We start from the raw sequence: 12,986 nt of genomic DNA, 5'->3' as shown, positions 1-12,986 counted from the left end.
TGTGGTTTTAATTTGCATTTCTCTAGTGATTAGTGATGTAGAGTATTTTAAAAATGTATCTGTTGCCTATTTGTCTTCTTTTGAAAAATGTTTATATCCTTTGCTCACTTTAAAAAAAAATTTAAAGTTTCAGGATACATGTGCAGGACGTGCAGGTTTGTTGCATAGTAAACATGTGCCATGGTGGTTTGCTGCACCTATCAACCCATCACCCAGGTATTAAGCCCTGTATGCATTAGCTATTTATCCTGATGCTCTCCCTCCTGCAAACACTGAAAGGCCCCAGTGTGTGTTGTTCCCTTCCCTGTGTTCATGTATTCTCATTGTTTAGCTCCTACTTATAAGTAAGAACATGCGGTGTTTGGTTTTCTGTTCCTGCGTTAGTTTTTGCCCACTTTTTAATAGGATTATTTGTCTTCTGTTTCTGTTGACTCGCTTGAGTTCCTTGTATATTCTGGGTATTAGACTCTTGTTGGATGCATATTTTGCAAATATTTCCTCCCATTCTACAGGTTGTCTGTTCACTCTGTTATTTTTTTGCTGTGCAGAAGCCTTTTAATGTAAGTCCTATTAGTCTACTCTTGTTTTTGTTGCCTATACTTTTGAGGTTTAGTCATGAATTCTTTGCCTAGACCACGTTGTTGTTGGTATTTTGATAGGGATAACATTGACTCTGTAAATTGCTTTGGGTAGTATTTGTCATTGTAACAATATTAATTCTTCCAATTCAGGAACATGAAATATCTTTCCAGTTTTGTGGGTCCTTTTAAATTTCTTTTAATCAGCATTTTATATTTTTTCTTATATTGAGCTTTCATTTCTTTGGTTAAATTAATTCCTAGGTATTTTATATTCTTTGTAGCTGTTAAAATAGGAATAGTTTCATGATTTCCTTTTCAGATTGTTTGTTGTTGGTATATACAAATCCTACTGATATTTGTATGTTCATTTTGTATCCGGAAACTTTATTGAATTTTTTTGTAGCACAGACAGCAAAAACAAACGTTTTTTGACAGAATTTTTAGGTTTTTCTAAGTATAAGATCATGTCTACCAACAAGGCTAATTTGACGTCTTCCTTTGTAGTTTGGATGCCCCTTATTTCTTTCTTTTGCCTAATCACTCTGGCCAGGACTTCCAGTATTAGGTTGAATAAAAGTGGTAAAAGTAGGCATCCTTGCCTTGTAGTCCTTAGAGGAATGGCTTTCAATTTTTCCCTGTTCAGTATAATATTAGCTGTGAGTTTGTTGTATATGGCTCTCATTATTTTGAGGTGTATTCATGCAATGCCCAATTTGTTGAGGGCTTTTATAATAAAAGCATGTTGAATTTTGTAGAATGCTTTCTGGCATCTATTTAAATGACCATATAGTTTTTCTTCTTGGTTCTGTTATTGTGATGTATCACATTTATTGATTTGCATATGTTAAACTATCCTTACATCCCTGGGATGAATCCCACTTTATTGTTGTGAATGATCTTTTTAGTGTTGTTGAATTTGCTTTGCTAGTATTTTGTTGATAATTTTTGCATCTATGTTCATCAGGGATATTGGTATATAGTGTTCTTTTTTTGTTGTGCTCTTGTCTGGGTTTGACATCAGGGTGACGCTGGCCCCATGGAATGAGTTTAGAAATGTTCACTTTGCTTCAATTTTCTTTGAAGAGTTTGAGTAGAATTGGTATTAGTTATTTAAATGTTTGGTAGAATTCAGCAGTGAGGCCATTACATTGTGGGCTTTTCATAAATAGAAGACTCTTTTTTTACAGATTCAATCTCATAACTCACTATTGATTTGTTGAGGTTTTCTATTTCTTCATAAACCATGAATCTTGGTAGGTTTTATGTGTCCAGGAATTCACCCACTTCTTCTAGGTTTTCTAATTTTGTTAGTGTATAGTTGTTTATAATAATCTGTAATGATTCTTTGTATGTCTGTGGTCTCAATTGTTATGTTTTCTTTTTTTTAAGTCTGATTTTATTTACTTAGGTCTTTTTTTTTTCCTTGGTTAGTCTAGCTAAGGATTTGTAAATTTTGTTTTTCTTGCCAAAAAAACAACTTTTGTTTTGTTGATCTTCTATATTAGCCTCAATTTCATTTTTTTTCCTGCTCTGATCTTTATGATTTCTTTCCTTCTACTAATTTTGGATTTAGTTTGTTATTGCTTTTCTAGCTCCTTGAGGGGCATCCTTAGGTTGTTTATTTGAAATCTTTCTACTTTTTTGATAAAGGCATTTATTCCTGTACATTTTTCTCTTATACTGCTTTTACTGTATACCATAGATTTGAGTATGTTGTATTTCCATTTTTATTTGTTTTAAGACATTTTAAAATTTCCTTTGTAATTTCTTCATTGATTCCTTCAAGAGCATGTTGTTTAATTTCCATGTGTTTATGTAGTTTCTGAGGTTTCTCTTGCATTGATTTCTAGTTTTATTTCATTGTGGTTACAAAAGATACTTGATATGATTTCTACTGTTTTGAATTTGTTGAGGCTTGTTTTGTGGCCTCAGATATGGCCTAGTTTGGGGAATGTTTTATACACCAATGAATAGAATGTGTATTCTGCTGCAGTGGGCGAAATGCTATAAATGTCAGTTATAGGCCTATTTGGTCTAGTATGTAGTTTAACTTTGAAGGTTCTTTATTGATATTTTTGTATGGATAACCTGTCCATTACTGAGAGAAGGGTGTTGAAGTCTCCTACTATTATTGTATTGCAGTCTGGCCGGGCGCAGTGGCTCAAGCCTGTAATCCCAGCACTTTGGGAGGCCGAGACGGGCGGATCACGAGGTCAGGAGATCGAGACCATCCTGGCTAACACGGTGAAACCCCGTCTCTACTAAAAATAAATACAAAAAACTAGCCGGGTGAGGTGGCGGCGCCTGTAGTCCCAGCTACTCGGGAGGCTGAGGCAGGAGAATGGCGTGAACCCGGGAGGCGGAGCTTGCAGTGAGCTGAGATCCGGCCACCGCGCTCCAGCCTGGGCAACAGAGCGAGACTCCGTCTCAAAAAAAAAAAAAAAAAAAAAAAAAAAAAAAAAAAAAAAAGACTTACTACTGCCATTTTGTTGCTTGTTTTATAATTGTTTTTATAACTTATTTCTTCCATTCTTACTGTCTTCTTTTATGGTTAAGTGATTTTCTCTGGAAATTTAGTTTTATTGCTTTTTATGGAGTCTAATGTAGGTTTTTGCATTGTGGTTACCATGAGAATTACAAAAGCATCTTATAGATATAGCAAGTTATTTTAAAGAGATGACAACCTAACTTAGATCCTAAATTTAAAAAAACATAATCAAAGAAAAAAATTTTTAAAAACCATCTACACCAGAGGTGTCCAATCTTTTGGCTTCCCTGGGGAAGAATTGTCTTGAGCTACACATAAAATACACTAACACTAATAGCTGATGATCTAAAAAAAAAAAAAAAAAAGTCACAAAAAAATCCCATAATGTTTTAAGAAAGTTTACAAATTTGTGTTGGGCTGCATTCAAAGCTGTCCTGAGCTGCACGCAGCCTGTGGGCCACAGGTTGTACAAGCTTGATCTACACTTTAACTCCATCCCCCTGCATTTTGAATTTTTGTTGTTTTAATGTACATATTTTTATGTTGCCTATATCTTAACAGGTTGATGTAGCTTTTATTGTTTTTGATAGAATTACCTTTTAGGTTTTATACTAGAGTTATGAATGGATTGCATACCATCATTAAAGTATTAGAGCATTCTGAGTTTTTCCATGTACTTATTTTTACCAGTGGGTTTTATACCTTAAAATTTTTTTTGCATGTTAATGTTTTTCATTTTTAGGTTGAAGTGCTTCCTTTGATATGTCTGACAAGACAGGTCTCCTTGTGGTGAATTCTCTCAGCTTTTATTTGTCTAGGAAAGACTCTATCTCTTCTTCATATTTGAAGGATAGCTTTGCTGCATGCAGCATTCTTAGATGGCAAGGTTCTTTTCTTGAGCACTTTGAAAATGTAATCCCACTCACTTTTTAGTGTGGTTTCTGTTGAGAAGTCTGGTGCCAGATGAATTGGAAGTGCTTCATTGTTATTTGCTTTCTTTTGTTTGCTGCTTTTAGGATGCTTTCTTCGTCCTTGACTTTTTAGGGTTTGCTTATTATATTCCTTGGGGTAGTCTTTATTTATTTATTTATTTTTGAGATGGAGTTTTTTTTTTTTTGCCCAGACTAGAGTGCAATGGCATGATCTTGGCTCACTGCAACCTCCGCCTCCTGGGTTCAAGTGACTCTCCTGTCTTGGCCTCCCAAGTATCTGGGACTACAAGTGCATGCCACCACAGCTGGCTAATTTTTGTATTTTTAGTAGTGACAGAGTTTCACCATGTTGGCCAGGCTGGTCTTGAACTCCTGACCTCAGGTGATCTGCCTGCCTTGGCCTTCCAAAGAGCTGGGATTACAGGTGTGAGCCACTGTGCCCAACTGGGGTAGTCTTATTTGGGTCAAATCTGTTTGGTTTTCTTTCTGATCTTCCTATACCTGGATATTAATATCCCTTCCAAATTTTGGAAAGTTTTGAATAAGCTTTCTACCCCTGGTTCTATATCTTGTAGGTGTTCATTTATTTTTATTCTGTCTTCTCTTTTCTCCTCTGTGTGTTTTCAAATAGCCTGTCTTCAAGCTCACCAATTCTTTCCTCTACTTGATCTATTCTTCTGTTGAAACCCTCTAATGAATTGTTCAGTTTAGTAAGTATAGTTCTCAATTCCAAGATTTCTGTTTGATTTTTTAAATTACTTTAATCTCTTTGTTAAATTTCTCTAATAAATTTCTGGATTGCTTTCCTGCATTATCTTGAAGATCACTGAGTTTTGTTAAATGTTCTATTTTCATTCTTGGTCAAAGAGCTCATATATCACCGTCTTGTTAGGGTCAGTCACTGGTTCCTTGATTTGTCCATTTGGGTAGGTCATGGTTCCCTGTTTGTTGTTGTATGTTGTGGATGCACATCTATGTCTTTGTATTGACGGATTAGTTATTTATTCTAGCCTTCTCTTTCTGGCTTGTTTTGTTTTTTATTGGACATGTTTGCCTAGAGATTCTTTGTTATTTATCTGTTAAATCTGTTAAATTTCTTTATTTTCTTTTTTTTGTTTTTTGTTTTTTTTTGTTAATTTTGTTTTTTGTTTTTCCAGGCTGATGCCTCTTTTTTGGTATTAGATGACATTTTAAGCACAGATTTGATTGGCTTTAGTAACTGGAACACTGACCATCCCAAATTGGGGAGGTCCCAAGGGAGATAACCCAGCAGTGTGGGAAGGCTGACTAGGGATTTGTGCCTTGGAGACCTGTGGCATGAACTTCCTATAGCATGGAGCTGCTGAACAGCCACTCTAATTTGGTGTATCCTTTGGCTGATTACAGAGCAAAGTTTCCAGGGCTGGAAATTAGGGTAGTCTCATTTCTCCTTTCTCTCTCTGGCTGTCCTTGGGGATATTTCTCCCTTCTGGAACTCATGGAACTTCCTGTAGGTTGAGGAAGGATGAGGTCTCCTGCCAGGAAATCCAAGATGGTGGAGGAGTTGGTTGTCAACCTCAGTCTCAATTTTTCCAGTGCAGAAACCATAAGTTTGAGGAAAATTTTCCATGTGCTTGCTACAAGGCAGATTGCAGTATGAGGCATTGTGGATATGGAAGTCCAATTCTCTTGCCATCCGTTTTTTTTTTTTCCACTTCTCTGTGGCCCCAGGAACTGTCTCATCCTCATATTTGAGTTCTGGGATATTGCTGGTGCTGATCTCAGTGCTTTTGGCTTTCTGTGGGTGGGGAAAGTAAAACCAGCTTGCTTCTTGGCTGCCATTTTGGAACCAGAAATCTCTCATAAGATTTTGACTAATTAGGCCAGGTATGGTGGTTCACACCTATAATCCCACACTTTAGGTGGCTGAGGCAGGCGGATCACTTGAGGTGAGGAGTTCAAGATCAGCCTGGTGAACATTGTGAAATCCTGTCTTTACTAAAAATACAAAAATTAGCCTAGTGTGGTGGTGGCCACCTGTAATCCCAGCTACCTAGGAGGCTGAGGTAGGAGAATGCTTGAACTTGGGAGGTGGAGGTTGCAGTGAGCTGAGATCATGCCACTGCACCCCAGCCTGGTTGAAACAGTGAGACTCAAAAAAAAAAAAAAAAAGTTTGACTGTCAGTAGATACCAGAAATTATATTACGACTATTTGACAAAATAACTAAATGACTATGATATATTCTATAATTAGAACATAAGCTGTCATTTTAGTGGATCAGGAATAGATTGTTTTCATTAAATAAATATTCTAGTTAACATTTGGCTCTTGTTTGGAAGAGCAGGATTGCAAGTTTTCTAAGAATCATACTCAATTCAAATATACCAATTCCAAAACCATATTGAACAGTAGTTTTCCTCTGTTCAGAAGAAATTTTAGAACATGTAGACTCACAGCTTCACCATTATAAATGTGGACTTTTATATTGCTGGAGACATAAAGAGAGGGGGTAAAAATGAAAAGGAGATACAGATATGTCAGAGAAGCCCTTGGAAAACTGAGAGTTAAGCAATAAAAATCAACACAATTAGTAAGACTAGGTAATAAAAATGCCATCTAGGCCAGGAGTAGAAAGAGCCTCAAAGTTCAGCTTAAATATAATCAATTATGTTAACATTTCTAGGAGAAGAAATCTATCAATTAGAAGAGAGTGATCAACATGAAACAGAAAACACTGCAGTGTCTATTCAGCACTGCTCAGATCATATGTAGAGGTTATTGAAGGGCAAACTTTCAGATGAAAGAGGATTTTTCTGGTGATAGTTGACAGTAATAGAATTATTAAAAATAAAAATAGAAGTAAAGTTTAAAAATTACAAGTCATAAAATTACCTCATGCTCTCACTTATATGTGGAATCTAAAAAACTTGAACTCATAGAAGCAGAGAGTAGACTAATAGTAGTTTCCAGAGTTTGGGCTAGGGGTGGGAGTGGGGATTAGGGAGATGGTCAAAGGATACAAAGTTTCGGTCAGGTACAAGGAATAATTCTAAGAGATCTATGGAACAACATGATGACTATAGTTAATAAGAATGGATTCTATTCTTGAAAATTTCTGAGAGTAGATTTTAAGTGTTCTTACGAGATAAGTATGTGAGTTAGTTAATACATATGTTAATTACCCTGATTCAGCTATTCCACAGTGTATACATATTTCAAAATAACATGTTGTATCCTATATTCATAGATATAGTCCATTTAAGAAATAAATGAAAGTTTAAAAATTACATTATAATTGGATTTTCTAGGAGGCTTTATGAAAGAAAATGAAAACTGGAAATATTTTAATATTAATATGGGTTAATGCAAATAAATATATAGCAGGGTGGAAATTTTAGCTATATATACCCAGATATATTACATAGCCAATAAGATAGAGAAGATGGAGAGTACCTTGTTTCTGCATTCTTGGGATTTTAGGAGTGGAAGAGCCAAGGGCACTGAAGGAAATAATGTAGAGGTCTTAGTTTCAGTGCATCACTTTCAGTTTTCTAGGTAAATGTAACACCTATTATATCCGAACAAGAATTATATTTAAGGGAAGTAATCAGTGTATCACGTATACTTGGACTGTTTTGGTTGTAACCAGTGTCTAGAAATCAAGTGTTGGCAACTCTATGATGTCTGGTTGTTAATGTCTTTTGCTCAGGGGAAGTTCAAACTAGGATTTGGTAGGATACGTTCTTCTAGTGGACTTTGTAATTGGCTTGGCATGGGAGCAATTGTACCAGTCATTCTTGATTCTTCTCTTTACTACTGGCTACTGTCCAGCAGAATAAGTCCATCCCCACAAGGTAGTGGAAGTTGAAATGGAAATGAAAAATAGAAATGAAGCATACATCTGATTCTCATTCTTTAATTTCAGGTTCACCAAGCAACCTTTTCATTAATGTCCAGCTTCCCAGGGAGATTTGGCCCTTAGGGAAAGATTATACTAGTCTTACTAATGTGAGAGTTTTAGTCCACATGACAATTCAATTTATGATTATTGATGAATTAATTTTATATTTGTAGCATAGTGGTCATTAATCTAGTGACTTTCAAATTTTAGCAGGTTTTCAGGTCACTTGCATTATCTGAGTGTGTGCTTGGTTAATATCAAGCAAGTCTTGTTAAAACCAGATTGCTGGACTTTATCCCTAGAAATTCTGCTTCACTAGCTCTGGGATGAACCTGAAGAATTTGCATTTATACCAAATTCCCAGATGCTGCTGATGCTGCTGATTAAGGAACCACAATTTGAAAATCACTGGGGTAGTTTTTAAAACATTGACAAGACTTAGTTTCTGGCCCCACAGTGCAGGACACCAGATCCAAAACATTGGTAACTTCTCCTGGGTAGATACCATCTTATGAATATTCCTGATGGCTAGTTAACTAACCTGTCCCTGGACACTGTTCTATCTTGGGGAATTTCTTCTAACCATTGACGAGAGTTAAGTTATTTATATTACCAATCAGCCAAATCTATCCTGTCTTATTAATATCAGAAACTGTTTAATAAATTCCTGATTTTCACCTTTATTACTTGCTGTTTAATGCCACAAGAGCAGGCAATTCTATTACTTTCTGAAAAATACAATCTAGATTTTTTCCGCAAGTTAATTACAACATCTAAAATTATAAGTGGTCTTCTCCAAAATAATGCCTTTCTTTCCACTTGAATTCTCATCAGTCTTTTGACTTCCCAGCATTCAAAGCAGATGCTATCACTTCTGCATCAATAAGAGCTGGTATCAGATGAAAGTTCCTTGCCCGTTTCAACCCACTTATTTTTCCAGCTCTTCACAAAGTTTTCCAATTGGTTGCAATTTTAAAATGCTGTCCTTGTCTCTATTTCTTCCCTCTCCTTGCTGGCAGTTCTTGCTTGCCTGACATAAGCAATACTCAGTATATTTTGTCTTGACTGACAGAATCTGACCGAATAATTGTCTCTTTCCAAAGCTGGTTTGTCCTCCCAAATTTCTTTCACTATTCTCTATCCCTTTGCTGTGGTCTGAATGTCTGTGTTTTCCCAAAATTTATATGTTAAAATTTTAACCCCCAATGTGATGGTATTAAGAGGTGGGCCTTCTCAGAGGTGATAAGGTCACGAGAGCCCGCTCTCATGAATGTGATTAGTACTTTTTAAAAAGAGACTTAAAGGAGCTTATTCACCCCTTCTGTCATGTGAGGCCACATCCAGAAGGGGCCTTCTAAGAGCCAGGAAGCAGGTCCTCAACAGACACCAAATCTCCCAGCAACTTGATCCTGGATTTCCCAGCCTCCAGTACTGGGAGAAGTAAATGTTTGTCTTTTGAAGCCACCCAGTCTAAGCTGTTTTGTTATAGCAGCCTAAATGGACTAAGGATGTCCTCCAAGCAAGTGATTCTTAACCTGTTAGAGCGGTGCTGTCCCATATATAATTTGAGCCACAAATGCAAGCCACTTATATATTAATTAAAAATTTTCTAGTAGTTACATTAAAAGCTAAAAAGAAACATGTTAAAATGATTTTATAATACATTTTATTTAACCCAATATATCCAAAACATTCTAATTTCAATCTGTAATAAATATGGAGCTATTAATACAATAGCTTACTTTTTTCATACTAAGCCTTCAAATTTTGGTGTGTTTGACACAGCACATCTTAATTTGTACTAGCCACATTTCAACAGCCACATGTGGCTGGTGGCTTACATGTAGGATAGTGGAGTTTTAGAGCCTCTGCATTCTCAGACTTTATTCCTCCAGAGTAAAGCAATGAAGTTCACAGTATTTGATAAATTCTGTCAGGGGGTTCTTGGGACAGCACCTGAAGCCCATTCTTGGAGCTCTGGTAAAGATTTCTTGCTCTTAAGATCCCTCAGGCTCCAGAAGGGTATGATGCTCCTGTCTCCAGCAAACAACAATAAAGTAGCCTTTGCTTTTGTGGAACACATGTGGAGCATCCTGGCCAATGAGAGCATTGAAGCGTGATGCTTCTCCTCCCGCCTCTGGGGTCTCAGTGCTAGCACCCCCACACCGTTACCCTCTATACTCTCCCTGTTCTTACTTCACCTACAATTGCTACAGATGTGGAGGAAAAAAGGAAAAAAAAAAGAATAAAAATAATTAGGATGAATAGAGACTTCTTGTTCTAGCCTGCCAGATTAACCGGCCTGGCCTGTGCTAGGTGTTCTTTGTATTTGTGACAGGGGTTTATGGATAAGTAAGAAAGAGGATTTGTACTTAAATATCAGAAATATTCTAACGCTTGGCCGGTTATACTGTTCATGCTTTTATCTCTTACATTGTCCTCCAAATCGTTTGTCCTCTGGTGAATCTTGACAAAGCGCCTGCACAAAATTAACAGGCATGCAAAGCCTGGATGAGCAAAATTGATTTGCCTATAATCTGTTTGTGAAGAGATCAGGACGTGGTTGAAGTGATTTTAATTTCAGAGCCCAAGTTGCTAGTCTGTCTTTTTGTCAGGCAATTAGTTCCACTGACTGGGCAAGAATGCCATGATGCAAAGTACCCAGGGGAACCAGGCAGATGGAAAAGGCATATCCTTTTTTCATTCCTTGGAGCTTTCCTCGTGCCAGGCTTCTTTTGTCTCTCTCGTTTATTTTGGGTAAAATTCCCTGCTTGGCACCAGGCTCTGTGACTTTGCTGGGGCACAGGGCTGTGAAATAAGTGGCCAAAAGGACAGGCCTAAGGGCCAAATCTGTAGGTGAAAGTTCTAGATGAGGACCTCAAGGGAGGTGAGCAGTGGAGGAAATTCTGACAACAGTTACTGCTTCTGGCCTGTCTGGCTGTGCATTCAGATTTTCACACATGGTATTTCATTTTATTTTTTCAACAATCCCAAATGATACTAATATCCTCATTTTGCTGCTAATGAAAGTGAGGGACAGAGAGAGGTTAGTCATTTGCCAAAGTTCCATCTCTAAGAAGTGCAGAGTCAAGGTTGAAGCATGGTGCTCTTCGTCCCTGGACTGTGCTGGCCACTCAGGAACCTACAGAAGCCATCGCTTCTTGGACTTTGGGAAGGGAAAAGGTGTGGATAAAGAGGCAGGATAACGGTAACCTTAACACAGTACTCCCACCCACTAGCGCAGGGTCTTTGTCTTCCTCCCTTAATTATTCTTCATACCTGACTGAATGTGGCTCATCTAAGGCACAACATAGGTACATAAGAGGCACAACCATATTTACTGGTGACTGACCTATATTATCCTGTCTGATTCTCATAATGACCATGAGCAATAACAAGGAAAGGTATTATTATCTTTATTCATGACTACTTTCCCTGAATCAAAGGGACTAGCTCACATTCCCAAAGCTGATTTAAATAAATTTCTGAGTTGTTTTAATTGTCAGGGTGACAGCTTACCTATAAAGGTTGCAGGCTCTTGGAAGCAGGGATCATTTCTATACACTTTTGTATCCCTCCCCACAGCACAGAGAACATTTCTATGAGCACAGAAAGTTCTATCAGAGAGTGCTACTCTAGAGGCCAGCAAGAGCCAATTAGTTTAACACACTACCCTACTTCAAAGCCAGAGGTTAGAAGTTAATAATTTTTGAATGAATAAATGAATGAATACCATAATGAAAGTGTTCTCTTAATATAGACTGAGCTAATTACCGTGATCAGTCATAGGCCGAATTAGTGCTTTCCAGGGTAGCTGACTCCATTTTTCAAAATGAATCATCAAAAAGAACAAAACAACTCTTTTCTTAAAGATGTCAAACTGCAATTTTAAATGTCATGTTAAGTAATGGCAAGATGCTAGAGTGGGTTAGTAATGATTACTACTATTTAACAGCCATTTAAAAACAAGGCAAGCATAATGTTTGCACCAATATGGCATTTAAATAGTCAAAACTAGTAGTCAAAACTACTCTACTTTGATAATGTGTTAATTTGAAATTACTAATAACATATTTCATTGACTTTATCTCATTTTTCATAAAGCTTAAACTATATCATTGTTATTATTTTAGTTAATATCATATTATCTATCCATGCCAGAAGACTGGCATTGCCTTTTAAAAAAATACAAACATAATGTTAACATAGACAGGGAAAAGGCAGAGGAAAGGAACAGGTCTGGGGAGGAGTGATGATAAATTCAACTTTGTTTTTGCTGTATTTGAGGTATACAAGGAGGCGTCCAAGTGAGCTGCAGAAGACATTTGAAGAGTCAGAGCTAAAGCTCAAAGGACAAATCTAGGCTGGAGATTAAGATTTTGATGTCATCATCATATGGATGACAGTTGAAGCCATGGGAGTAGAGGAGTTCCCCAAGGGAGAGAGTGTGGAATGAGATGATAAGAAGGCCAAGGTCTAAACTTAGAGAACCCTGATGGTGATACGATCAGCCTAGGAAAAAAAGCCAAGGTAAGCAACCAGGGAGGCAGACATAGAACCAAAAGAAAGTAGTGGGATTCAAGCAAAGAGAGAGTATTTAGGAAAAAGGAGTGGTCATCGTGTCAAATGTGTCAGAGGGCACAATAAGGTAAGGGTTGAAATATATCAATATGATTTTGCAAGAGAGAGGTTGATCATCGGGGAAAGCACTTCCAGAGAACTGATGAGGGCAGAAGGTGCATTGCAGTGGGCTGAAAAGTGAATGGGAGTTGAAGAAGTGAAAGCAAATATAAACAACTCTTTCAGGATAGCTCATTCCTGTCCATATCCACTGTGCCATTTTCAAATGTCTACCTCATAGTAAAGATATTTGTGAACTGTCTTATCCTCCAAACCATTCTAAACTCATCAAAAGTACAGATGGGTATTCTATATTTTTACTCCTCATTGTTTCTACTGTGGGTTTTACATATAGAAAATGCTGTGTTTAAATCTGTAATACATTTCCCCAGATTTCAAGTGTGTATTATTTTCATGTGTTATTCTCTTAGACAACTTTTTTTGATTGAGTAGGAAGAACTCAGTTTCAGTTGAGAAAAAGAT

This window comes from Trachypithecus francoisi, unplaced genomic scaffold, assembly GCF_009764315.1.
Source record: "Trachypithecus francoisi isolate TF-2019V2 unplaced genomic scaffold, Tfra_2.0 Lachesis_group3, whole genome shotgun sequence".
Taxonomy (NCBI): domain Eukaryota; kingdom Metazoa; phylum Chordata; class Mammalia; order Primates; family Cercopithecidae; genus Trachypithecus; species Trachypithecus francoisi.
The sequence above is the reverse complement of the archived record's forward strand: the minus strand, read 5'-3'. Positions refer to the sequence as shown.